We start from the raw sequence: 23,452 nt of genomic DNA, 5'->3' as shown, positions 1-23,452 counted from the left end.
CTGTCAATTCCTAAATATTTGGGAACAAAATATCACATGGCTGTTCACTTCCCATGGCAGCAGCGGAAGGTAGAAGAGAGGTGATAGTGCCTGGAAAAGAAGAGAATCATTGCCCACAGACGCGGGAAGAGATGGACTGATTAGGCTTTGATTGTGTTTTTGGTTTTGTCTCATGCTTCCCTGGATGGATGTTGGCTGGCCCATTACCATCAACAGAGTACGACAGCGTCGGTCCGCCCCCTCTCGTCTAGACCCGAGGCTGGGTAGCAAGTCCACAGCAGGCAGCCAGCCTTGGCCTGGCCCCTAAGCTCCACCCCCATCCCATGTGATATGCAATTACAGAGAGGCTGTTGGCTGCAGGGCAAGAGCAGTGCCTGGGGACTGGGGTTGGAATGCAGGGCAAGAAACATCTAATAATAGCGTAGGGAGTCTGGGACTTGGAGCTTAGGTTGGGAATTAGGAGTTTCCTATGACCTCCTTCTTTCCACAGTCAATAGTTCCGCACTCATGTAAGGGCCACCCAATGCTCCTTCCCTGGATAAATCTGAGAGAAAGGGCACTTTGGGAGGACACAGTGGAGTCCTGCCCAGAGTAACCAAACGAATCCTTTTTACATGTGTGTAACATGTATCCGGGCCCCAAACCCATCTCAGAAGCTCGTAAGAAGTCTCAGCTGTGTGAACCAAAGCTGCAAGATTTTAAACTTCAGGAAACCCCATTTTACACTAAACAGACAAGGAACAGGGCCCAACTTGAGTCCTAATGTAACCGGACCCCGTTGCCTTCTGGGTCCACAAAGCTGTGCGGAGGGCTGGCCCATGGGATCACGTGCCATTTTGCGTCCCTCTGTCTGTCCCTGAAGAGGTTGAGGCGTAACAGAGAAGGAGCCGGAACAGGACCCTGGTGGAAAGATAAAGCTCTAGGGGACTCAGCTCTGCACGTAAGGAGCTTTCAAAGAGACCTCTGTGCGGGGCGCCTGGGAGGCTCAGTCAGTTAAGCGGGACTTCCGTCTGAACCATGATCTCACGGTTCATGGGTTTGAGCCCCGCACCGAGCTCTGTGCTGTGATGGTGCAGAGCCTGTTTGGGATTCTCTCTCTTTCCCTCTCTCTCTCTGCTCCTGCCCGGCTCGTGCTTCCTCTTTCTCTCTCAAAATAAATCAGTCCTGTAAATAAACTTAAAAAAGTAAAATAAAAAGGCTACTTTATTAAGGCTGTGCAAAAGAATTAGCTCTTGGAAATGGCAGTTTTCCCACTGGATAGAATATGGCTTTGCCCTTGCTTTCGTTCCTTAACTGATTGAATTCTAGCAACAACCCTGTGAGGTAGGTAGAATTATTACCCCTGCTGTATTATAAGGGGACTGAACCTTGTAGCAGGGGTGGTATGGAAACCCTTATCTCTTAAACATCCAAGGTCCCTGATGTAACTATCATGTCACATTGCTTTATTAGTCAGGATTTGGTAGGAAAACAGACACTCTATATTTTCAGGAAGAGAAATTTTGGTTCAAATCTTTTATAAAAAATTAAAACAAAATAAAGATGCGTGATTTCCACACTGCTAAGGTTAAACTGGATGCTTGTGAGCATCATCTGTCTTTGCAGGGCTTTGCCCTACCTTTTGGAACAGACCATGGCAAGGGCAGATTTGTGTGCCCTACCTTGTGACTTTTCCCAGCATCCCAAGAGAAATACATTCATTCCTAGCCTTCCCTGCAGTTAGGACAGGGCATAGAACTACATTCTGCTCAGTGGAACATTGTGGGGAGGCAAAGTCTCCCCGTTTCAGGACTGGCCTCAAAACGCTTCCTGAAAATAGTTACAAACAGAGAGGGAGGGAGGCAAACCGTAAGAGACTCTTCAATACAGAGAACAAACTGAATGTGGATGGGGGGGGGGAGGGGAAATGGGTGATGGGCATTGAGGAGGGCACTTGCTGGGATGAACACTGGGTGTTGTATGTAAGTGATAAACCATGGGAATCTACCCCAAAAACCAAAAGCACACTTTGCACACTGTATGTTAGCCAATCTGACAATAAATTATATTAAAACAAAAACAAAAAAACAAAACAAACAAAAAAACGCTTCCTGAGCTGCCTCTGCCTCTCTTTTCTCTTACCACTCAGTCCAGGATTCCAGGTTGTCCAGAAGGCAGAGCTAGCAGCTAGAGGAGAACCCGGGTCTGCAGGGTCCTTTGTTGAGAATAAACACACCTTCACTGTGCTAAGCCGTGCAGATCTGATCATTGTTCTAGCAGCTAGTCAGGACTAATTACTCGAACTCTTAAGGGGACACCAAGACATTGGTGATTCTATTTTACTGACGAATAGGCAATCGTCAGTCTATTTCCTCCACTTCCCATAACACCTGGTAATATTAAGGGGTCCCTGACTAGTTTGTCAACCCCTTGTGGGCAGGGATTTTATACTAATCACTTTTGTATTTTGTGATCTCCCTTTCTCCCAGCATGCTGCCTGGCATATAGAGGGTGATCAGGAAATGTGTCAAGAAAAATTAATGAAGGACCACATGAGTCATAATTTTCGTATGTTCTCACCAAACGCATTTTTAAGTACATTAAATATTTTTGAATGCAATTTTGAAAATTCTTGAAGGCTAATTATGACTTGTTGATTTGCTAAAAAGTGATAAGCAACTAAAAAGAGGGCTAAAATGTCATTTGTATAATTAAAACAGATTTATTTCATTTTTATTAATGTCAAAATTCTATTTTTTATTAACAACGCATTCTTCATCATTTGCATCAATTCAAATTCATACAGCCTACAAACCAACGGAGTCCTGATCACATGTCTTCCTTCTGATAAATCTGAGTTGTTCTGTGTTCTTATCTCAGAAGTTCTGTCCGCCAAATATCTCATTATCCTACGAAGCCAAAGGAGGGCCGTGTTGTTCCTGCCACTATGACTGCCTTTGAAATGGGCTAACTTTTGTTAGTTTCACATGTGTTTTCTTTTATAGTGTAACTAGTGTGTGTATATAAAACCATTAATTTCATTTCCTAAACCACCTCCTTCTCCGTGCATTTTTTATCCCTCTGATTTTGAACATTCCTGAAAGTAGCTAGCACAGAGTATCTCAGCGGCTGAATGCATGTCAGAGCAATGCTGCGCGAAATGGAATGAGTTACCTAAGCCCTCCTCTTAGTGACCCCGAGGAAGCTATTTAAAGGAAATGACGAAAAGATTTTAATGAACCAAGGAGGCGCTCCAAAGTCACATATCCCAATGCCTGCCAGAAGCTGTCATAGCTAAACTATTCCAGGGTTTATTTTTTGCAAACAAGATGGATGAAAAGTGACCAACATTACATAATTGCCACTGTCTTGTTCATAACCACTTTCACGGAGAAGCCGCTAAGCCTTCTCAGTTCTGCGGTTATTAGCTGCTTCTCCTGGCTCCGGAAGTTTGGTCTCTAACTGGTGTCTGGGGGGAGTAGTCAGGGAACCTTTTACTTATCGTTCTTCCATGTGCAAGCGTTGCACGACCAGCAAGTTAGTGTTTGCATAGGCTGGGGAAGACTTGATAGGAGGCTGAAGGCTGAATGGCAGGTAGATACACGTGTTACCTGTCTTTTTGGAGCAATTGTGATGTGGTCTCTAATACGAAATGCAGTAGTAGCAGGCACCCAAAAATTGGACTCTCATTTGTATTCCTAGTAATTGTTATGAACAACAATAATGAGAAAAATACAGGCAGTTCAAGAATATAATGGCGCTGAAGACTGTCCATCAAGCCTCATCCTTTTGGATATTTGTAACCCCGATGACCTCTTCTTGATGGATAAAGAATCAGAGTGATTAGGAACCTATTCATTCACTCCACACATATTGGCTGATCCCCCTCTAGGGGCCAAGGACTGTGAAGGGCACCAATGACCCAAAACCAAGGGAGGCAGTCTTTACCCTTAATCGGTCAAGTTTAATGTGAATGCAATCTTGGGGACTCACCGCTTCGGCAGGAGCGGTTTCCAGGTCTTGCGGTACTGCTCTCCTGAGATATGACTCTGCCCGGAACAAATATGTGTGCAGCGTGGAAGGTGGTTTTTACCGTTAGGAATTCTATTCTGTGTTTTCACGGATCCCCCAGTGACCAAAACTGAGTGTAAAAGTTGGACTTGCCCTTTTATTAAATAAGCTTCTTTCAACATTTATTTATTTATTTTTTTGGGGGGGACAGAGAGAGACAGAGCATGAACAGGGGAGGGGCAGAGAGAGAGGGAGACACAGAATCGGAAACAGGCTCCAGGCTCTGAGCCATCAGCCCAGAGCCTGACGCGGGGCTCGAACTCCCGGACCGCGAGATCGTGACCTGGCTGAAGTCGGATGCTTAACCGACTGCGCCACCCAGGCGCCCCTAAATAAGCTTCTTAACCTTACCAACCAAATTATAGAGCCTTGCAGCTAGGACAGTGTTTAGGAGAGTGTAAAACACAGAACTACAGTAGACAAGGATGTCTTCTGTGTGTTTGTAGCCACTCTCTGATAATAAGCTCAGAGTCCCAAGCCTTCTAGTGACAAACATCTAGTGATCGATCTCTCTAGAGCTCCACTGGCTCGCTGCTCTGTCCTCATGGCTGTGAGTCCTTCTCCTGTGGCCAGATACCATTCTGTGTGTTTCAGGGAGTTCTCTCCCTAAAGTTTGACTATGGAGAAGGGCACTCCCTCTTGTTGTTCCAGAAATTGGGTCACGTATCTTTTGTGTTTTAAAGGTTGAAGAACAGGACTTGGGACCAGTAAACCTGGATTTGAACTCTGTCTCCGTCACTCTGGCTGTGTGGCTTTAGGCAAGATATTCATCTTCTTTTAGACATTCAACTTTAGCTTTCTCACTTTGAAAAGCAAAGATGAGGGGCGCCTGGCTGGCTCCGTCGGTTGAGCGTCCGACTTCGGCTCAGGTCATGATCTCATGGTCCGTGGGTTCAAGCCCTATGTGGGGCTCTGTGCTGACAGCTCAGAGCCTGGAGCCTGCTTCGAATTCTGTGTCTCCCTCTCTTTCTGCCCCTTCCCTGCTCATGCTCTATCTCTGTCTCTCAAAAATAAATAAACATTTAAAAAAAATAAAAAGCAAAGATGAAGGGCACCTGCATGGCTCAGTCGGTTAAGTGCCTGGCTCTTGATATCAGCTTAGGTCATGATCTTACAATGCACGGGATCGAGCCCCATGTCAGGCTCTGCGCTGACAGCATGGGGCCTGTGTGGGATTCCCTCTCTCCCTCTCTCTCTGCCCCTCCCCTGCTTGTGCTCTCTCTCTCTCAAAATAAGTAAACACGAACAAAATTAAAAAAATAAAAGACAAAGATGGAAGATTGCATAAGAAGGCATCAAGCTTGGCGTCTCATACAGAACAAGGGCCCTCAGAAAGCACTGGTCCTTCTCAACCTATCTCAGTGCCCAAGCTGCCCAAGCTGCCTCTTTGATAGCAACAAGAGGGTACGCTGTGGAGAAATTACACTCTGCTAAGTGTTTTATGTGCATTGTCTGACTACTTTCCCCACAAACATAGGAGAGAGGTGCTTTCGTTATCCAGAATTCATGGATGGCAACACCAGAGGCAAAGAGAGAGTGAGAAGCTTACTCCATTTCACCCAGGTTGCAAGTGGTAAAGTCAAGTTTTAATCTCAGGCAGTTTCAACCAAGAGCCTGGCTCTTTTTCATCTTTTGAGATTGTCTCTGACCCTCATGTCCCTCTATTTTTTTCTGGTCACAAATATTGTACGTTGAAGAGCAGAAGAGAGAGAGAAAAGAAACACACACACACACACACACACACACACACACACACACTGTGCGTGATCGGAGAGAGCCATGTATCTGGGCGTGATTTTTCCTCTCTAGGGTTTCATGTTGTTTACCATCAACACCAAGGTGGTAGCATTGATAACAGCTACCGTGTGCGCAGCTCTCTCTGTAATACACACACTGGCTGATCTCATTCCACTGTCCTACAATTTCTGCAAGGCAGGGGAGAGGTGCCCCAGCCTCACGTCTGTGTGGGTGGTTGTGGAGGTTTTACCCCCACGTGGCATCTTGCAAAAGGAGAGAGAGAGAGAGATGAATCAGACCACCTCCTCTGAGGCCTTTCCATGGCAAAGCCCATCTTGGCCTGGGAACTGGGGCAACTGGAGGCTCAAAGCACCAGGAGGGAGCCAGGGAACCCTGCTGCGGACTTGCAGACTGGGGCCTGTGTGGTGTTTTGTTGGTTGGTTTCATTTTGCCATTTTGAATTCAAAGCATACTAACTCTGTAGCTCCCTTAATGCTGGGGTAACGATTGACCACCCATATTGGCTAAGTTTCTCCCTTGAAGTTAGCTCATTTGGAGGTGGTATTGTTGTTGTTGGGCCTCCTCTGTAGACTTTGTGCAAATTCACCCTCCCCGTCATTATCTATCGTTCAAGTCTTCCTAATAATGAAGGGGCTGTAATGTGCAATGGACTCTAGAGTCAGTTTAATTAAGTCTTAATCTGGGGTGCCTGGGTGGCTCAGTCGGTTGGGCATCGACTTCAGCTCAGGTCATGATCTCACAGTCTGTGGGTTTGAGGCCCCGCCTTGGGCTCTGTGCTGACAGCCAGTTGAGCCTGGAGCCTGCTTTGGATTCTGCCTCTCTCTTTCTCTCTCTTTCTCCCTCCCTCTCAAAGATAAATAAACATTAAAAAAAAAATTTGAAAAGTCTTAATCTGGATTCTGCCATTGATCGCCTGTGATTCAGGGAGTTACTTCATCTTTTTGTGCCTCACTTTACTCATTGTAACATGGGACCAATCATACTTGATTAGTGTGCTTGGGCCGTTGTAGCTAAGTGCCACAAAACCGGAGGCTTAAACAGTGCAAACTTACTGTCTCCCGGTGCTGGAGGCTGGAAGTTCTAGATCAAGATGCTGGTAGGGTTGATTCCTTCTGGGGGCCCAGAGGGGAAATGTGCTCTGGTTCTCCTTGGTTTCTACATACATGGCTCTCATCTGTCCATCTCCCACCCCAAGGGATCCGGTTGGGTGAGCCCTCTGGGCCATGCATGTCCTAGCAATGGCCCCCGGCCTCTTCCTGCTTCTCCTTTATGCAGGCAGTGGATGTTTCTGGATGCCCACCATGCAGTCCCTCCTAGCTGGGTCTGGGTGCAGATGGGTCAGGCCCGGTCCCGGCACTCAGGTTGCTCACAGTCTGGGTTTGGAGAAACGCTGATTTCCAGGGCTGGCACCAGGCCTGCCCTGTAGCTCCCAGCTTTGGCCTTCTCTTCTGGGAAGCTTCCCTAAACTGGGAGTTTGGTGGGTTTCTTCCCTCTTCTAAATTCCCCTTGTACTGACGCACACCATTCAGGCTATTAGCACATACCTGCCTTCCCATATCCAACACAAAACTTCTCTGAGATCCGTCAGGGCAGGCCCAGCCCCGCGCTTAACTTTGTGTGTGTAAGGGGCCACTCGCTCATCTAACAGACGTGTGAGGCTCCCCACCTGCTTCTTGTAGAGTGGGCTCCTGTGTCCTGACCCAAGATCACCACTGGTAGGGGAGGGAGTCCCCATCTGGGAACACTGAATGTCCTGTGTGGCACGGTGCTCCTGAACCTGGGTACCAGCCATGGGGAGAGACCTTCAAGAATACATGTGGACCCACAGCTGTGGTTACTATGTAGGACTGTGTTTGTATCTAAGCCCAGGAGCCAGCTGAGTGTCTCGTGCCTGGGAGCACTGGGAACCTGCCTCGATTTGCTGGCTCCTCATCTCAGAACACCCACAGAGCAGCTCAGGCCCTCAGCATTGTCTGGAAACCGCAGCCTGGCCTCTGCCCTGCCACACTCACCAGGCAGGCGGGAGCCGCCGTGCTGATTTCCTTGTCTTCTGCAAACCACCCTCTGAAATGAACGCCTCCTCTGGCCTGGACGTACTACTGGCATTTTCACCCGTGCAAGTGAGCCAGTAGGAAAGAGACATGTTGGAGACTGTAGCTCATCAGAGCCATGATTTCAGGGCAGAGGACTCACCAGGAAGCCAGAAATTCGTCTCAGCATCCCGATTCTGACTCCGTAAATAAAGCCTCCTTCTCTCTGGGATTCTGATGCGCCTCTACAGAAAGAGACCCGTGATAGGGACCTTCTCCACCTCACAGCCTCGTGAAAGGGTGGATCACACAACCCTAGGACGAGGTGTTTGGATTCAGAGATCATTTCTTTGGGGCTCCTGGGTGGCTCAGGAGGCTAAGTATCCAACTCTTGGTTTTGGCTCAGGTGATGGTCTCACGGTTTGTGGGATCGGGCCCTGCGTCGGGCTCTGCACTAACAGAGTGAAGACTACTTGGGATTTTCTCTCTCTCTCTCTCTCTCTCTCTCTCTCTCTCTCTCTCTCAAAATAAATACATAAAGTTAAAAGAAGAAATTCTTTCCACATTAAGTTTCTAGTTTGACGTTGGGATGTAGACACTCAGCCATATTCCTGTCACATGACCTGTCTAACTTAAGCTGGTCTGTGGGTAAGATTTTGTCAGGTTAGATTAGTCTTGTGTGGTCTTTGTAGGAGGCTTGAAGGGAAAAGGAGGGAAGTCCCAGGTGTTCCTGCAGACCTTCAGAAGTAAAGGAATGCCTGGGACCCTGAATTCCATATTTAATCACGCACCACTACAACGTTGTACTCCCTTCTCTGCTCTGTAAAGTAGGGGATGTTATAGAATAACAAGCTACAAAATGCATCTCTATTCTGTTTGGGAATGGTATTTTCCAATTCTTATACCATTTACTCTCTCATAGAAGTTTCATTGTCTTAATATAGTAATTACTATATGAGAGAGACCAAACACTATGCTTAAACAGCCTAAAGTCTGTTGTGATATATAACAGAATAGCACTTGATATCAATCCTATACTGTTCTAACAGCCTGTTAGCTCCTTTGAACGTGTTCCTTCCACCTTCTTCAAAGCCTCAGTTGCTATTGATAAACACGCACACGTAAGCACACATACACACACACAAACCAGACAGAGTCCAAAGAGAAGAAAGAATCTGCCTCTACTTTCCAATCCCCCAAATATCCATGCCAGTGTGGTTCTTGGTTCTTAAACTTAGCACATATAAAATACTAGGAGTCTTTTAAAATGCAGATTTGGGGCTCACACCTCCTAGAGACTTTGATTCAGCTATAGGATGGGGATGAGCCCTTGAATCTTCATTGTTGCCAGTGTCCCAGGTAATTATAGTGCAGATGACCCATGGGCTACCCTTTGACAAACACCCCTCTACACCCACAAGTTCAATGCCAACCAATTTCTAAATTCACCCTGCCCCAAATAAAGCATTCCACGGGGGCTTCCGTTGCAGCAGTGGGCCGCCCCTTTCATTCTCTGACCTTCGAGAGTCTTTGTCAAATGTGTTCTCTCTTCCTCACCCCTCCAGTACTGTAATGAAGTGAATTCTCCACCCCCCGCCTTCTCTTCCTCTTAGTTGTTCACTCGATGTTACTGGAGTTTCTAGGTGCACTTGACATCTGCTAATGCAAGGCATAGCATAGTATTTACCTGTGAAGGACTCTCAGAGCCCCACACTGTCACAGGGGAGCTGGACAGGATCTGTGACTTGCCTAATGAGATCTATCAGTTCTGGAGGCTTCTGTATGTCCTTCTCCTGAGGCACTTACCACCCTATCTTGCTTTGCAATTTGTTTAATTCATGCTCCCGTGGTCTTAATTAGATTGAGGTTACACCTTACTTAGCACCTGGCACCAACACTAAAATCAATAACTGAATCAATACATTAATTCAGATGAGAAGCAGCCATACTTTCAATCTCTCTGGCCTCCAAGACAGAGTAATGCTTATGTTCCCACTCAGCCAAAGCTAAATCTCAATTTAAGAGACTTGCTCACTATTTGAGTACTTAGGTATCCTTCAAGGACAGTTTATTAGTCAGTGGATTGATTTGCCTGGAGAAGCAGCAGACTTCTGTTCCTTCGTCCTAAGCTGAGTGGCTTCCACCTCCCACAAGGCTTGAACTCTTCCAGCCGGAGGATCATGCATTCATTTAGTCATGTGCCAGATATTTTGGGGCAGTTATTTTGTGATAGGGAATAGCCTAAGCATGGGGATGACAATGAGGAAAATACATCGCCTCCATCCTGAAGGAGTTTACAGTCTGTTGGGAAGGAAGGAAGATGACCCCAAATGTTTACCTGCAGCTCTGTGCAAGCAACATGTGACCAACCCTTTCTAGTGGGCCAACGAAAGAATTGGGAAGACTCTTTGGGGAAAACATGGATAAGTGAGAGAAAGGCACTCCATGTAAATGAGATCTATGAACCTAAAAGTGAGAAGGTAGGTGCAAGATACAGTACAGCATTCATAAGGGACTTCAGCTTCCCAGGAGAAAGATCTTTAAACTGGAGATGTGCACATAAGACATTTCTTGAGGATTTCCCCCAGGGTCATCAGCAGGGGTGGCCAGAGGGGGTCTGTGAGCTGTGATGCAGTTGTAATGCAAGCCAGCGTCCACAAAAAGCTCTGAAGCTGGGACAGCCGTCAGAGTTGCCTTGCTTAGGGCGAGGACCACAGTGAGCAGCCGTGGGGCTCACTGTCCCTGCCCCCAAAGGGCATTACTTTAAGCTAGGTAGCTCTCTTTGGCTGGAGACAATTCTTGGAGAGGGATGGGCCCGAAAGCTGTCAGTTGCCAACATTGCCAGTAGCTGGTGGAATGGGTGCCTTGGTCCTTGCTGGAGGCCTGGGCCACAGGGCAGCATTCACTACAGTCCGCCCAGGAAGTACCAAATGTGAGCGTGCAGCTGTGAGTGTAGAGGTGACCGAAATGCAGCAGAGAAAGTGTCAAGAGTTCGATTAAAAAGGGTTCTGTTCATCAGAGGCGCGGGCCCATTCCAAGAACCCCACAAGTGTGAAGAAAACAGACCGAGACCATGACCGGATTTGCATTCTAGAAGGGTCTCTGGGTGTAGCATCGTGAAGATGGTTTGGAAAGCCCTGAAAACCATGAGAAAAGGATTTGAGAGCTGTTTAGAAGGTGAAGGCTTTAAAAATGAATGGCTGATTTTGGTGGTCAGTGAGGGAGAGGAGGCGAGTTATGGAAACTGGTGTGTGTGGAGCACTTTAGGGTACACCGTGAAGACATAGGGAACCATACTCGTTCTTGGCATCTAGAGGTTAGTTCGCGTGGGAGCCCAGGCAGGAGAAGAGGTGCACTATGTGTGGGGCGCATTCATCATCCAGTTGCAAAGGAATGAAGGCGATGAAAGTTCCATAAAGGGACCTCTTGTTTCTCGTTTTGTCTCCATAATTCACATGTGACAAGAAAACTACTGGAGGAGGCTGGTGGCCCTGCCCTAACAAATTGTGTATTTTTCAAGATCGCCGACTCCAACTAAATTAGGATTATTGCTAGTTAAGATCACGTGAACACATAGGAATGCTTAAGTGTTCGTGAGGCTCTGAATTTGTTATCTTCATGGCCTCAGACTAATAGATTCCTCACTTCAGCAGCAGTTCTGTTCGGGGGTGATCTAGTGGAGGAAGAAGCAGCCGAGGAATTGAGGAGAGAAGATGTGCTATTAATTAAAAGGGTGTTAGTTCTTGCTCCTAATTAAAAGATGAGTAAAAATAGGAATTTAACAGGCGTTTGGCCATAAAGATCATTATCAAACAGTTTTTAGCCTGTGAGGGAAAAGCAGGGAAAAGACACAGAAGGCATTCAGAGGGCATTCCCTAAATGCCTCTCCTTAGTGATGTGATGCCTTCAACACTTTTTAGACGTCCTCTCCTCCTCTTCCCCCCAGAACCAATAGTCATCTACCCTGCTCTATACAGCTAGATCAGACCTTCCATAGATCATCATAATATAAGTTAAACCATCTGATTAAAATTCTGCATCATAATTGAACAGAAAAGAAACTGGACAAAGCACACAAACTGTCAGTTTGGTTATTCATAAAAATCAGTTTCTCATCACCTATCCCTAGAATCTGAACTGCATGAGGGCAGGGATATACCTCCTCATTTGTTCATTGGTATATCCTCAGTGTTTAGAATCATGCTGCTATAAAGTGTACATTCAGTAAATATTTGTGAATGAATTAGTCAAGAGTGAATTAATTTCTCTTAAAAAGACAAGATTACTGAAGGGGTCAGACCACTGGCAGCTTGGAATTGTACACTTCTGTGTGGCCGGTGCTCTTTCCGTTGTAGCATTGGCCGTGATGCTCTCCACGAACACAAAGGTATGGGCTCTTCTCTGTTGGCTGAGATCTGAGCATACCAAAGTTATATTTTATATTTGTAAGTGATGCCTATATTAGTTTCCTAGAGCTTCTGTAACAAATTGCCTCAGAATGGGTGGCTTAACACGACAGAAATTAATTTTATCACAGTCTTGGAGGCCAGAAGTCTCAAGGCAAGAGCGCTTGGCAGGACTATGTTCTTTTTGAAAGCCCTAGGGGAGGATCCTTCCTGGCCTCCTCCAGGTTCTGGTGGTGTCCTGCGAATCTTGGTATTTCTTGGTTTGTAGATATGTCACTCCAGTCTCTGCCTCCATCCTCACATGGCATTCTCCCTGTGTCTGTGTCTCTTCTTCTCTTCTTATGAAGACACCAGCCATACTGGATTTAGGGCCCACTGGAATCCAGTATGATCGCGTCTTAACTAATTATATCTGCAAAGACCCTATTTCCAAGCAAGGACACATTGACAGGTGCCGGGGATTAGAACTCGAACATATCTTTTCAGGGGACACAATTCATCCCGCAAAAATGTTCTTGTCAAGATTGACTGCACTTAGGGTGCCTGGGTGGCTCAGTCGGTTGAGCAGCCGACTTCAGCTCAGGTCATGATCTCACGGTTTGTGAGTTCGAGCCCTGCGTCGGGCTCTGTGCTGACAGCTTGGAGCCTGGAGCCTGCTTTGGATTCTGTGTCTCCCTCTCCCTCTGCCCCTCCCCTGCTCATGCTCTGTCTCTCTCTGTCTCAAAAATAAATAAAACATTGAAAAAAATAAAAAAAAAATAAACAAGATTGACTTCACTGAAGAATTATACTCTTGGGGGTCTGTCTTCAAGGAAACCAATGTCTGCTGGTTCCTCCAAATATTTCCCCAGATCTCTGTTGGATTTCTCTTTGCCCAATTCTCTGAGATCAAATCCATGTAAAATCCCCCCATTCTCCTGAGACCTGACATATACCAGGATATTTTCTGAAAGTAGTTTAGGCATGGAAGGGGCAAGACAAAACAAAACAGTGGTTGATGTACAAGGGATGGGGACATGTTGAAGAGGTACATTAGTGAATGACACAAGTATTTAAAGAAGGAAGAATCAGGACAGATTTCACCAGTTTTTCCTCTAGCCAGCTGTGTTTCTGATGATAACATCAGTTGTCACTTTATTTGAATTTTACTGGGAAAATTTTATACACACACACGCACACCCATACACAGACACACACATATGCATACATACACATGTAGAATATCTTCAAAATGGATTTTTTTGATTTCAGTTTTTACTTTAACAGGCCCTTCTGAAATATTCTTTGCCATGCACTATATTAGGTACTCAAAGAACAAAGAATATATCAATGACTAAGTTGTGCCTAAAAGGAGCTAAAGTATGCTCAGGATGTAAGCTTAAAAGTGTCAGAAAATAGTGTCTCTTTTATTATTATGCTTCTGACATTAAGGCACTTGTTCAAAAATTCTAGTAAACTTGATAAATGAAGTTCATCTGTGATCTTCTCTCACTTCAAGTCTGGATTAAGCACCTCCTTCTCCAACCCTGCATTTCTCTGCACATATCCCTGCATAACATTTGGCACAATGCTTTGTAAATATTATTATACTCACTTGTTTCCTCCACTAGCTTGGAAGTCCTTGGCATTTGATCATTTCTCTATATTGATAGTGGAATGACTAACAGACAGATGTAATTTGTTACAAAGTGGTGCCAAGTACAGAATGATAGATATAGATCAAGTGCTTTGACATTTAAAGGAGAGCCTCCCTTTCCCTGTTTGCACTCTCCCCGCCTCCTCTCTTTCTTTCTCTCAAAAAATAAATACACTTAAGAAAAGGAGGGGCGCCTGGGTGGCTCAGTCAGTTAAACATCTGACTCTTGATTTCAGCTCAGGTCATGATCTCATAGTTCATGGGATCGAGCCCCACAATGGGCTCTATGCTGACAGCACAAAGCCTGCGTGGGATTCTCTCTCTCTCTCTCTCTCTCTCTCTCTCTCTCTGCCCCTCCCCCACTTCCCCCACCATATCTCTTTCAAACAATAAATAAATAAATAAAATTTAAAGGAGAACCTCAACTATCTGTACCTGTTTCCATTAAGGAGGGATTCTTGGAGGAGGCAGAAATTAAATAAGGGTCAAAGGATGGAGAAGAATTAGTGAAAAGAATTTTCAGAAGTCATCCCATTCAATGGTCACCACAATAGTTGAACATGCCTGCCCTTGCCCTTTGCCTGCTAAGAGGTCTCTAGCTCATATACCTCAACGAACAATTGGCCCAAAGAATAAGAATTTGTATTTAACTTAGTGTCCTCTTACTCAGTAAAAGGTAACTACAGTCTATGGACCTCAAATTGATTACAGCTTAAGATTTTTTAGATTCTGTTACCTAGAGCATACTGGGTTATAGTATATAGATGATGTTGAGTTTTGTTGTCAGGGAAGACACTGATAATCATTTTTTTTTAATTCCCAAGTGAAACTAGGCTAAAGCAACTTCATTCTAAGATAGCAGGTGCGCTAGGCGCACAGGCAAGAACCAACTGGAGAGATGATACCATGTAGTTTCATTCAGTCAACTAACAGCTGGCTATAGAATACTAATGATATGCGAGGGACTGAGCTGAGTGCAATAAAGCCCAGATTTTAAGGAACTCATAGTTTAATAAACTCAATATATAAATAACTACAATATAATTTAGAAGTGACAAAATTCCACGGGTTCTCAGAGGAGCGACTTCTGGCCTTGAGCATTAGGGAAGTTTTATTAGAGGAGTCACCTGTATTTGCTCTTAAAGGACAAGTAAGTTTTCGGTCATGGAGACATAGTGATATTAAAATGTTCTAGGCAAAAGTCACATTAAGTTCATTTTGACTACTGCAGGCTTGCTACGGGGGTGTGCTTATTCTAAGGCTGGAAATATGGGATGAGACAGATCATGGCACCCTTAAAAATTATGGCATACTGAGTAGGTAATAGGGAATGTCAAAGGTTACTGAACTTGATTGGCGTGACTAGGGCTGCATGATGCTCTTATAGTAGCTCAGGTGGGAGACAATGGGATAACAGCATAACCACAGGGACAGGAAGAGGGACCAAGTGAAGATACTGCACAAAACTAGACAGACAACATTGTGACACATTGGTCATAAGAGTCTGAGAACTAAATGTAACTCGCACAACCCTTAGGATCTATTTGTTTGATGAGGATATTGGTCATCCCGTCCTTATGTTCCCAATTTCAAAACCCAGTTATGTACAGACCCTCCCTGCAACATTTGCCAGTCATGGATTTTACCTCCATCTGGCCACTCTCTCCTTCCAGGTCAGATTCGACTATTTAGGCTCCTGATACCCCTGCTGACCTAGACACCTTAATTTGCCTCTTGACTGATTCTACCATAAATGCATTCCCAGCATGATCTGTGTGTCTTCATGGATGATTTTGGAGGTCCTAGGAAAAGGCTGTGTGATCAGAGCACATGTGGCCAATCGTGCTTTCGTGGGTATGCTCCGGATCCCTCCCCTAGCTACCATTCTCAAGCTCTCCGCATCCCTGACATACCAGGACTCTCCAGATACTTGAGCCTTTCTTGATATTTTGCAGCTTGACCAGAGAAGCAGACTCACTATAAGCGATACAGATAAAGGATTTCTTACACCTTATATTTGCATAGTTACAGGATTTGATACTTAGCTCTTGTCGTTGTTGCTGCTGAAGCAGTCTCCTTAAGACCATTACTCCTGTGTCTGGTGTTGGGTTTGGAGCCAGTAGCATTGGTGGTTGAGAAGGAAAGGTGGGTGTCATGTGGAACATAGCAAGTACAAACTGGACCCAAGTCTGTCCCTCACCACCTGCAGTCTCAGGGAAGGGGTGTGCGGACCTGCTGGTGCCCTTCACTATGACACTGCCAGGACTCAGAGAAGCTGGAGGTAGGACAGTGGCTGGAGGAGCCCACAAGGTGAATCCACAGATGAGGAACAACAGGCGGGAGCCATCCAGAAGCTGGCTCCACACCAACCCTCCTAGCCGAACCATGGTGGCTGCCACCTTCTGGATTCAAAGCCGCATGCAGATTCCTTTTGTGACAAAACTGGACTATCCAGAGGCTCTTCTGGGACCACAGCTCTGGCTTAGCTGAACAGGTCCACACACTCTTCTCTGCTTGCAGATGCCAGGCAGTGGGGTGCGGTTTGCAGACCCATTGAACCAGTACAGGAAGATGGCACCTTCAGGAAAGCAGGAAAGGCTTCCAGGGCTGCAAGACTCTCACAGATGGCTAGTAATAGGGATATGGAACAAGGGAAGGACCACTGGGTTTTTAGCTTGGGAATGGCAAGGACTGAAGGGTGTGCAGCCGAGCACAGGGAGATGGCATGTGAGAGATGTGTGCATCAGCATCCACACGTCCCATTTAGAAATTCCACCAGCGCCGCCTGCTTCTCTCTGCTGATTTGTACCTGGAGACAGCATTGCTGGAAACCGTTGTTGGAACAGAGCAGCGATTTAGAGTAAGGAAGGGAGGGCTGTGTATATCACAGGTGCCGACTCACCTGCACTTCTGAAGTGTATGTGGCTTGGGAGTTTGACTTGATTTAGATTTCAAACACCATGAATAAAGAGGTGAAGTTTCTGTTTGTTAGGGGAATCGGGTTTTAAAAAGTTTTTATATAAAAGTGAAGAAAGAATTATGAAAGAAAAGCTGGGGCACCTGGGTGGTTGAGATGGTTAAGCATCCGACTCTTGATTTTGGCTCAGGCCATGATCTCACAGTTTGTGAGTTTGAACCCCACATCGGGCTCTGTGTTGACAGCTCAGAACCTGTTTGGGATTCTCTCTCTCCCTCCCTCTCTGCCCCCCCCCAAAATAAATAAATAAACTTTATTTTAAAAAAAGAAACAAAAGCTAAGTTCAGAGAAGGTGAATCTTTTGATTTGTTCCAAAACTTTAGAGCCCACATGTTAATGTCTGCTCTTGACTTATGGCTCAGGGATGTTGCCCAAATTAACCGAGCAAAGGATACTTTAATTAAAATATGCAAAATTTATTGAACACATGCTTTATAGGTTTTATTGGAGAATGCTTTACACATATAATAAGTCCCACAACAATACTGTAATGTAGTTTTATAATGTCTATTTTATAGGTGAGAAACTGGTTCTCACCAAGTTTAAGCAACTTGCCCTGAAATCACACAGCCTATAAATGGCTAAATGAGGAACCACACCAATGATCTGCTTCTGAAACACATTTAAAAAAACTTTCCTCTGCTGCTTCTCTTGCCTAAGCCCCTGGGACCAACCTGAGGCTCATCTGAGGAATATATATGATCTAACTTTACTGAGATTTATTGTGTGGCTTTGTGTATGTGTGTGTACACACACATTTCTGTACATATACACACGTATGCACACCAAGGAAGGAAAGTGACTCTAATGTTTATACGAATACATATGTAATTACCATTTATTGTATTCTCCGTACAAAGAGATTTATGAGAATTTGTGCAAAGGAATCCGATCTGGACTAGAGAAGTCAAGTACGTTTTCCTTAAAGAGAAAGGGTCAAGGTTAACCGAAAAAAGTGTCAAGGGAAGACAATGTTCAGTAGTAGAATACTGAAGACAAAGGAAACAGCACATGCAAAAGCCCTGTGGTGGGCAGAGTGAATGGATGTTTAGTTAATTGATCAATTTAACACCCAGAAACATGGGTACCATTTTTTTTAATTGATAGCACGTGGCAGTACCTACTGTAGCCTGCAGTTCACTGGACAGCCCCCTCCTGGGATTTTGTGGATGTGGGGAGAAATGACACATAGGCACTAACGCATATGAAATTAATAACCAGAGAAAGGTTTCCTGAAAGAGAAAGTCAAGAGTGAAACAAGAGGGAGGGAGTAGGACTCAACTTGGGGTTTTTTATTGCAGATGAGGGTTGGAGCCAGGATGGGGGAAACCTCTCAGGCAGGTGCATGTATTGTTTGAAATGTCCATCAGCCACGTGATGCTGGGCCCAAACACAGTCTCCTCCAGGTTGCCCAGATGTAGAGCAGAGAGGCTAGGGGAAGGACAAGACCATAAAACTATCAGTAGTCACCAAAGACAGAGTCTTTTTTCTTGATTACTGCAGAGTGATCTTTCATAATTTTAGTGCAATAATTAAAACACCAGTAAATTATCAGCAAGGGTAGATTGAATGCCTCCAGAAGCTGAAGTCATAAGCCAAATGAAAAAAAGAAAGGGGTTTTCCTTTTGTCAAAATTATTTTCTGTTCCTGCTCTTCCTGTGGTATTGATGAGATCATAGGTAATCCTGCCTGCCTGAGCACTTGATTGATCTAACATTCTGGGAAAGTGTATTTGTGAAGGATTTAAGCAACTTTAATAAAAGCCACAAAAAAAAAAAGAAAAGAAAAACTTGTTATCTGTAGAGAAAGGAAAACGCCATGGATAATTTAGAGATATTGTGTGTGTGTGTGTGTGTGTGTGTGTGTGTGTGTGTGTGTGTGTCTTCAGCTGTATGGGAAATATACAAAAATTAAATCAATTATTAGTGAAGGCTGATGAAGACATCATTTCTGAAACTCGTAAAAAAACAAGTAATCCTATTAAAAGTGGGCAGAGGACCTGAATAGACATGTTTCCAAAGAAGGCATACAGATGGCCAAAAGATACATGAAAGGATGCTTATCACTCATCATCAGGGAAATGCAAATCAAAACCATAATGAGACATCATTTTACACCTGTCGGAATGGCTAAAATAAAAAAAGACAAGAAATAACAAGTGTTGGCGAGGATGTGGAGAAAAAAGAACCCTCTTGCCTGTTGGTGGGAATGCAAACTGGTGCAGCCGCTGCAGAAAACAGTACGGAGTTTCCTCAAAAAATTAACAATAGAACTACCCTACAACCCAGCAATTCTACTACTAGGTATTTACTCAAAGAAAAAGAAAATATTAATTGGAAAAGATATGTGCATCCCTATGTTTATTGTGGCATTATTTACAATAGCCAAGATATGGAAGCAGCCTAAGTGCCCAGTGAGAGACGAATGGAAAAAGAAGATGTGAGCTGTATATATCATGGAATATTACTCAGCCATAAAAAACATCGATGGACCTAGAGGGTATCAGGCTAAATGAAAAAAGTCAGAGAAGGGCAAGTACCATCTGAGTTCACTCATATGTTGAATTTAAGAAACAAAACAAATGAACAAACAAAGAAAAAAGAGACAGACAAACAAACAAATGAAACATCAGGCTCTATAGAGAACGAACTTGATTGCCAGAAGGGAGGTGGGTGGGGGAATGGGGAGAAATGAAGCAGGTCAAGAGAACACTTATCATGACAAGCACTGAGTGATGTATAGAATTATTGAGTCATTATATTGTACACCTGAAACTAACATAACACTATAACACTGTATGTTAATCATACTTCAATAATTTTTTTAATTGAAAAAGTAAAAATAGGAGCACTTGGGTGACTCTGTTTGTTAAATGTCTGATTCTTGATTTTGGCTCAGGTCATGATCTCCCAAGCCCCACATCAGTCTCCGCACTGAGCATGGAGCCTGCTTAAGACTCTCTCTCTCTCTCTCTCTCTCTCTCTCAAAAATAAATAAAAATTAAAAAAACAAAAATTTATATTCTGCTAGTAGTTTTTAGTCATATTCCTCTTAATATACCTCAAGGAAATAATTTAAAATGGAAAAAAAACCGTATTCTTGATGATCATCGCAAATTTAAAATAACAAAACTAAAAGTAGTCTAACTACTCAATAAGTTTTGATTGTTAAGGAAACAAAAATATAGCCACTTAAATGAAACCTTAAAAAATTTTTTAATGCTTTATTTTATTTTTTGAGAGACAGAGAGAGACAGAACATGAGGAGGGGAGGGGCAGAGAGAGGGAAGGAGACATAGAATCCAAGGCAGGCTCCAGGCTCCGAGCTGTCAGCACAAGAGCCCAAGGCAGGGCTCGAACCCACCAAGCGAGATCATGACCTGAGCCGAGGTCTGACGCTTAACCGACAGAGCCACACAGGCACGCCCCTTAAATGAAACCTTAGATTTTAATTGAAAAACGATGGATTTTTAGTAGTACAGAAAAAATATATGATGTAATATTTAGTGAAAAGAGCACTATAGTTAAATTCATACTTTAATTTGAACTATTGAATTACTTACATATGATAAAGTTTAGAGGCAGTCACAGAAAACTGGTCATAGTTGATGTGTTGGGATGTTAGGTTTATATATGCATTTTTACATATGCCTTTATTTTTATATCTTCCAGGCTATAATATAGTTTTTTTTTTCAATTAAAAAAAGAAAAAAGGAAAGCATTCTTTATTTGCATAACACTCCTGGTGCTCTCCAAGGTGTGGGAGGATGGAGGTAAAAAACACACAGGCGAAGAAAAGAAGAAAAATAAAAAAGAAATAAAGACACAGCTTTTGAATCCCTACAATGTACCACCATCTGCCAGGTGCTTTGCATGAGCTGACTGTTTAAATCTTCATAAAAATCTATTATGTTAATATTCATCTCATTTTTCAGATCAGCAACTGGAAATGCATAGAGTTATGAACGATCACTTACTCAATAAGTGATAGAGCAGGTATTGGAATTTGTATTTGGATAATCAAGACTAGATTCCCAATCTAGCCAACCTGTTGTTTCGAGTGCATCCTGCTGAGCTTACCTGGATTTTTTTTTTTTGCAGAAATCCATTAAAAGTTTGAGAAATTCCTTTTAGCTCACTCTTGCTATTGATTAATTGAATGGAATTTTCCTGCACAAAACTTTACATTTCCCAGCTCTTCCATGAACTCAAAGTTATTTTGAAACACAAATCTCCTTAAAATCCAATAAACACTTTTTATTTTATTCCACAAAACCATCCAACTTTTCTTACTCTCAGACATAATCATAAAAATGCTAATTTGGTCAATTTTACTCTATAATTTTGTCAGGGCCCTGTTCGGAAAACGTATCGGCAGTCCGTCTAATTGTACAATATTCCTCTGAGAACGGCAGTAAAAAATATATCACTTAGCCCTGAAGTCTCAACATATTTTTCTTTTCTTTTCTAGTTTTATTTTGTTTCTAATCCCTTTCCAGTCACCCTTCCTCTCCTTCACACCTTTGTCTTCGTACCCCCTGTCGCAATAGGTGAAGTGGAGATCTCGGGAAAGAGAACACTTGTCTGTTTGAGAGATCCCTGAAAACATTTCAGCCAAAAGATTCTTCTTTCAAAACTTCTTTGTTTGAAAATGTGGTTTGATAATTTGGGGGCTTGGAACCTGGTGAAGTCATAAGCTTCATTGAGAGAGTTTTAAGACACACCACTTTTTTGAGAGGTAGGAAAGCGAAGAATATGTGTCCGTGTACCCATCCACCCCTCCTTTCCATCACTGCACAGTATCTAGTAGGCCATGCCGACACGAAATGCCGGTGTCTTCCGGCATCCACACCACGTACTGCCCCCGTGCATCCGATGTCAGCCTCTTCTGTTACTCAAAGAGTGGTCCTGGAATCGTGACCCTACTCTGTATCATCATTATTACCTTCTCTAGTGGATCATCTCCATTGGTAGAACACATTTCTTCATATGTGTCAGTAAGAAGAAAAGTACTTAGATCCCGAATATCCCTCTGGCATCACTTTATTTCTCTCCTCAACTTGGTGGCCTAATTACTTGAGAACGTTGTCTACATTTGCTTCTCTACCACCTCGTTCGTGTTCGTCTGGAGTAGCTTCTGTCGTGCCCTGGTCTCCATTTCTCTACTGCAAGTCAAGGAGTCAGCGATCAGTTCTCATGTGTTCAACCCAACAGGACCTGGCCCATCACTCTCAAAGCACTTTGTGCATTTGCCTTTCAGGACATAGTACTCCCTTGTTGTCTTTAGACCCCACTGACCTTTCCCCTTGAGTTTCCTTTATCAGCTGCTTCTTCCGTCTTAGATGTCTGCGGTTGGCGGACTGTAGGGCTCACCTCGTCCTCGTTTTTTCATCTGATATACTACCTGCACAGACGGCTTCATCCAGTCCCATGTCTTTATGGACGGACAAATCCCCAGATTGTCTCTCCAGGCCCAAATGGTCCCCCAGTTTCTGCTTCCTACCTGGAACCTCCATTTGAATATCTAATTGCAACTTAGTTTGATCATGTCCAAAATAAGTTTTGACTTCTTCATTTCCTTCTCATGTTAGAAAACATCGCCAACATTCAAGAGGTGAGCCCAAGATCAGGGAGTCACTTCTGATGTCTCTCTTTTTCTTGAGCACCAGATTTGTAACTCTCGTGGGTGCTACCCCCAGAATACAGCCCTGATGGGCTGCTTCCCAGCACCCCTGTCCTCTCCTTTGCAGACAGCTTGGCACTTCTCCATGCTCACCTCCCACCTCCTCCACAATCGCTTCTCCACCCAGCAGAGTAATTGCTGAAAAAAGCAAGCCAGGTCACTAAACCATGGCCCATCAAGTCCTCCCCTATCTTCTAACTCCATATCTGTAGAACATAATCCCAAATGGTGTCTCTGACCACACAGCCCATGCCGCCCAGTCCTTGCCTTTCTTCCTACACTCTGTCTTGTGTTTGCTCTCTAGCCTCCCTGGCCTTCTTGCTCCTCCCAGAACGAACTCCTGCCTCAAGCACGTGTACTTGCTGTTTCTGAAGACAGAGCCCATTCTCTGACTTCGAACGTGACCCCTTCAGAATGTTCTTCCTGTGCCTCCTGCCTCTTCTGTTAAATCTACCCTCCATTCCTCGTTGGTCTCCACTGCCTCATCTGGCTTATTCTTCTACATTGGACCAGGCGATGCTTGACTCTAAATTTCACTGTGTTGTGCTTTAATTCACACGTCGGTTCGTTGTCTGCCTCCCCCCCCCCCTCACCCCAGCATGTAAATTCCACAAGGGTAGGAACTTGGTCTTGTTTACTGCCTCAAGAAGGGCAGATGCTTAATGAACATCTGTTGAATAAATGATCAAATAAATCACTTCTTCCACCAAAGGTACTGACCATTGTAACAATTGGGAAAGTATTTGGCTGAAAATCATTGAAACTTCAACTCCTCATGTTTAGGCAGACAGACTACTGTGGCAAATGATGAGAGATTTGGAGGTCAGGGTCCAAACCTAGTGTAAGTGCTCAAGAGTATGGTCAGGGACCCCACTCCCTATAGGAAAGTGCAGAGACCTCTTCTCTTGAGGAA

Source organism: Prionailurus viverrinus, unplaced genomic scaffold (assembly GCF_022837055.1).
Source record: "Prionailurus viverrinus isolate Anna unplaced genomic scaffold, UM_Priviv_1.0 scaffold_33, whole genome shotgun sequence".
NCBI lineage: Eukaryota > Metazoa > Chordata > Mammalia > Carnivora > Felidae > Prionailurus > Prionailurus viverrinus.
Note: the sequence above shows the minus strand (reverse complement) of the source record.